The following is a 5,650-nucleotide window of genomic DNA, read 5'->3' as shown; positions in this document are numbered from 1 at the left end:
TGTTGGTTTCGATTGGAATGATAACATGTTGTTTTTTCCGCCATTTCAGGGGTTGGCTGACCAAAGCCAAGATGGCAGTTATGCTTCACATCTTACCAATTTAAGCTCAATAGGCTCAATCTTAAAAGAAGACTTGGACTTGGACTTTGATTCTGACTTTGATCTTTATGATCCTACACAAATGATTGACTCGGATTATTACACAAATGATTGACTCGGATTATTTGTTGTCTATGTAGTTGATAACACCAATTATTTGTTGTCTATGTAGTTGTAAATGGGATTCAAATTTAATTCTTTGGCTTCCCAGATTTGTTCTCTACTGAGATTGACCTCCATTCATTTGTATTTTCTTTGAGTTTGTATAACCAACAAGTCACGTAACCATGCATTCTTTCTATTTTTATACTTTTATTTTCACTATTGTTCTTGTTTGGTTAATAATACTTTTATAGACACCGTGTAGGTGTGCATTTAAAACTAACCAATACTTGTATTTTAGGAAAAAAAGGAAAAGAAGAAAGTTCACTTCAATTATGCATGTGTACGAGGTTAGCTGTGTATACTATGTAGGCGGGCTTTATCATGTGTATTTTTAGAGATGATCTTCAAGGTAAAGTGGCTGAGATTGAAAGTGTAAATTATCTCGAATCCAGTACTTGATTCTTGAAAGGTAAAAATGATTGAAATTATTAGGTGTGGTGGGACTTATGCTATCCGCTAGGGGTGATAATAAGGCCAAGGGCCTATCAGGGGCCTTAGGCCCGGCCCGTTTCGGCTCGGCTCGTCTTTTTTTATTATTAAGCCCAGACTTATACTCGTGCAAAAGCTTTTTTATTTAAAAGGCCTCAGGCTTTCATAGCCAAGCTCGGCCTTGAAGCCTTGGAGGCTGGCCCGTATACATTAAATTTATTTATTTTTTATATTTTTATATTAATCATTTCAACATCCTTTTCTCAGTTTTCTGTCTCTGCTCTATCTCTTCTCCCCGATCTAAGTCATGTTCATCATCTATTTTTATAAGCCATGCGGATTCCACGGCTTATAATGATGCTTATGGCGGCGACCGTGGAAGAAAAATTAATGTAAAATGTGGAAGAAAATTTATTGGTGGGGTTCAAATCTAGTGTAAAAAATCTAGAATATTAAGAAATGTGGAAGAAAATTTAATGTAAAAAATCTAGAATGTGGAAGAAAATTAAGGAAAAGCAACGTAAAATAAAGTAAAGGTGATGTTGTTATTTTGATTTTTTAATATTAATGTTTTTTTATTATAAAAGAAACAACTATTATTTTCTAACAAAAAAATACATATCAGTGCATGATTAATGGGCTGAATACTGCTACAAATTGGAATGTAAGGTTTTTATTTTTAATAAATAAACAGGCCACAGGCTTGAGACAGGCTTTTATTTTTTTGTAAACGAACCAGGCCACAAGCTAATATTATATTCGTAACAGGTAACAGGCTAAGGCCAGTCTGACACGTTTAAATACAGGCTTGGCCCGTTAAGATCAAAGCTCGGCTCGGCTCGGCCCGTTAACACCCATACTATCTGCCACATGATCTTTCTCATTTTTGGTGTTTATTTTTCAAACGTCCTTTTATTTTTCCATTTGGATGGTTTATATTTCTATCTAAGTTTTGAATTTCGATGATGCAGATTCTGCAAAGGACAGAGATATTTTTTGAATTCACTGTCCCCATCCTTTACTTTCACCTCAACTTCATCAAGCACTTTCATAACTCATAGCTATATGTTGAATTGCGAATTGGGTCAACCACATTCCGCTATGGTGGGATGATAGAAAATAATGACAAAGGAAAGAAGCTAGACGAAAATTGCTAATGAAATCAACAGCTAAATAAAATAAAGGCAATAATGGTGAATCTCATACCATTGAAAAGAAGCCTAAAGCTATTTTGTTGGTTATTACTCTAAAGTAGCAAATGCATAATTAATGTAACGAATTTATGTTAAAGTGAGGAATAACAAAGTGGCAATAGTTTTCCTAGTTTCTCATGTTGCAGAAGAAATTATTCCTCTTCTGCATACCCATTAAATATACGGGACTCATTATATTAAAGAAAAAAGATGGATGAGACATTTTTATGAGTCTGTAATAGGGGAATAGTTTCTCCGGAGAAATCAATTTCCATTCAATTATATGACAACATGGTTTATTTTATCTCATTGATTGCTTGTCTTGGAGGATTACGTAAAGATTTTTTGTTCTTTCCATTATAGTTGATTATATAGTGTAGAAGTTGGGAGCGGTAGATGGATCAGGGATGGAAATTTCAGATAAGGTTTTGGTGATGCCTGTTTGCTACTGTCACAATTTTAATTAATGACAAATGATTGACTTATATGAAATTTTGGCTCGTGGACAGGCCCTATCTTGTGGGATTATATAAGTTTTTGGCTCATGCAGGCTTTTTTATTTGTAGGATTTTTTGCCTTAACTCGTGCGAGCTAGGGCCTAACAGGAAGAGATAGCCTGTTTTGATGACTCTACTTTATATGTAAATTTAGGGGTGACAATATGGGTTGAGCACGACGGCAGTGGCGGAGCCAGCATGACATGTTAGCAAGTGCCAAAAAATTCAGCTAGTGCCCAAATAGCTACGGTTCTTTGGCTACGACCAAAACGTGGCTAATTTTCAAAAAATTTGAACAGAATTTGCTACTTTTCAAATGTAGCTAAATGAACGTGGCTAAATAAGCCAGTTCCAAGGCAACTGTAGGCCACAACGTGGCTCCGCCACTGCCCGGCGGGTCAACCCGCCAAAACGGGACGAGTTGGGTTGAGATTTTCAACCCACCAACCCACTTCAACCCGCCCCGCCTAGAAGTGGGTCAAAACGGGTTAACCCGTCGGGTTATATATATATATATATTTTACAATTAAGTAGTATTTCATTTGTCATTAAATTTTTGTGATATCCAATTTTTTTTTTACATTAGTACTTCTTAGAAAAAATAAAGAATAACAATTTTATTTATGACAAATGTTATCTTTATATGGAGACGAATGAGTTCCTAAAGAATGTTTTGACAAATATTAGTATACATTTAAGATTGAGATTGAGAAAAATTAAAAGAAGTGTGAAATAAAATAAAATAATATTAGAAAAATTAATAAAATATAATTTATTTTTAAATTTTAATTATTTATTTTTTTAATTGACGGGTTGGTGGGTTGACGCGCCAACCCACCATAAAACGGGGTGAGTTCATTTTTCCCACCCATATTTAATGGCGGGTTAACCCGCCCTGTCCTGTTTTTGGCGGGTTGGTGGCGGGGCGGGGCGGGCCAACCAACGTTAAAAGCATGTTTATAGTACTCACATTTAATCAACAACGAAAAACCATTGTTAAAAGTAGGGGGTGTAAATAGGCTGGATAGAGATAGGCTTTAGCTTAAATAGGTCAGACACATGTAAAATACTTTAGGCATGGCCAGATTCGTTAGCTTGTGCATGCCCAAATTATAAATTTAGCATGACGTATATTTAAAAAACAAAAGTCTTGACATAGACTTGTTAGCCTGTTTAAGCCTACAAGACGTTCAAGAATTAAAGAAAATAATTAAAATAATATAATTTTATTATTCAAAACCATTAAAATAATAATTTATATATTTAATTTAAAATAAATAATATGAAATAGGTCGGCCTATAAGTTTATAGGCCCTCTATGTAAAAGAAAGTCTGTGAGATACTTTCTAAATAATTTTTTAAGATCCGAAACTGTTCTATAATTTAATTCTTTCATTGAGTAGTTAATAATAATAATTTATTCCCCCCTCCTCTCCTTCTACGGTAGTATAGTATAGGATATAGAATTAGATATATTATTTAGCATTTTAATTAACATTTATTTATTTAGAATTAAGAAATCCCTCCCTCCTCGATGTATGTAAGTGACAAAACAAAGATGGATTGGATATTTGGATTGGATTGGGCCCAAAACAAAACAAAACAAAGATGATGCTGCTGAAAATAACACCCGACCCAAGTCCATTCATTGCATTGCTTTTACTCAGTGTAGTGTAGTGTCTGATTGTCAAGTCAAGTGTGGCCCTCTCCAATGCAAATCAATGTAATGTGCTTTGGACACTTGACCACGCGCGCGCTTTTTAGCAGGTAATCTATAATAATTTGATTTCAGCGCAAATATTATAATTTAAAGTTTTATTATAATTAATTAAAGATGGATTGGATTGGGCCAAAAAAAACTAATCAAAATAACCAACCATTGCTCTTAGTCTCTCTCACCTCTCAATGCATAATCCGAAACATGCAGATGCAGTCTCATCTCAGATCACAAATTTACAATTTACAATTTTCAAAGATTTTTCATCTAAAATTGGGCGGGATTTAATTTAATAACACTCACTCATTCTTCTCTTTCTTCTCTCTCTCTCTCTCTCTCTCTCTCTCTCTCTTCTCCACCAAAGAAAAACCCTAAGCCTAGCCCCCTTCTCTTCTCTTCTCTTCTCTTCAATCAAGCTCAGCTCATATCACAATAACAATACTGTTGAAGATCTTGTTCAACAAGATAAGCTACCAACTACAAGCAGCTCCTCAACTCACAGGAAAGGAACTTTCTTTCGCCTCTGCTTTTATTTCATTTCATTTCATTTCGTTGGTTCTACCATTTATTTTAAGTGTGTTATTGCATTTTTTTCCTTTTTCTTTTTGTTTCAGCGACCATAAAACATGTATTTTTATTTGTATTTGTAGCTCAGCTTAAAAAAGACACTGAACAGAGGCATTTCTCCTCTTGATGGCACCCGACTCTGAGCCTCTTGAGTCGAGATTCTTGATGTAGCTCTTCGGTCCAAACATCGGTCGCTGAAATAGTGTTTTGTGGCCACCACATCGGTGTTTTGTGGCCGCTGTTAAAGACACTGAACAGAGGCATTTCTCCTTTTGAGGCGTTTCAAAATAGTGTTTATGTTATTGTTTTCTGAAAACATTTCCAGAGAAAATAGTAAACACTATTTTCTCTGGAAATGTTTTAAGGAGGTAATAATGGAGCGGAGCAGAACCAAATATACCAAGGTCCTGCCAGTGTTCTGTGGTGTAGATCCCTCAGAAGTATTTCATCAAACAACTGAAGTAGTCACCTCTCTGGTAAGTAAGTACCTCTTCTTCATTCTGTATTATGTTGTGATTGTGGGGACACAACCAATAGAACTATAAGATTGTCTTCTCTCAATCTTCTTTGCATTTCTGTTTTTTTTTTTTTGGGGGGGGGTAAATAATGGTCATTGCATTTTAATCCTCGTTTAAGCGTCTGTTGAATTTTTTCTAAATGGTGGTATCAATAAAGTTTCTTTAAAGTAATCTATTTTAATAAATATTATTATGATTATATTTATTTTAGTGTGAATCGCGGGTTTTTTTATTAAATTAATCAAAGTAATTAGTCAAACTATAATGAATTATATATATATATATATATATATATATATATATATATATATTGTGATGAATTTTTTCTCAACCCAATCATGTCTCATATTTTTAATAATTAAAATGAATTTTATTTCCTTAAAATTAGAATATATATTTCTCAGCTGTCCATCCACACATATATTTTTTAATATGTATATACATTAGCTAATATAATTAGTAAAT

The sequence above is a fragment of the Gastrolobium bilobum genome, unplaced genomic scaffold (assembly GCF_033153095.1).
Source record: "Gastrolobium bilobum isolate Gb01-03AN ecotype WA unplaced genomic scaffold, APGP_CSIRO_Gbil_v1 utg383376, whole genome shotgun sequence".
NCBI lineage: Eukaryota > Viridiplantae > Streptophyta > Magnoliopsida > Fabales > Fabaceae > Gastrolobium > Gastrolobium bilobum.
Note: the sequence above shows the minus strand (reverse complement) of the source record.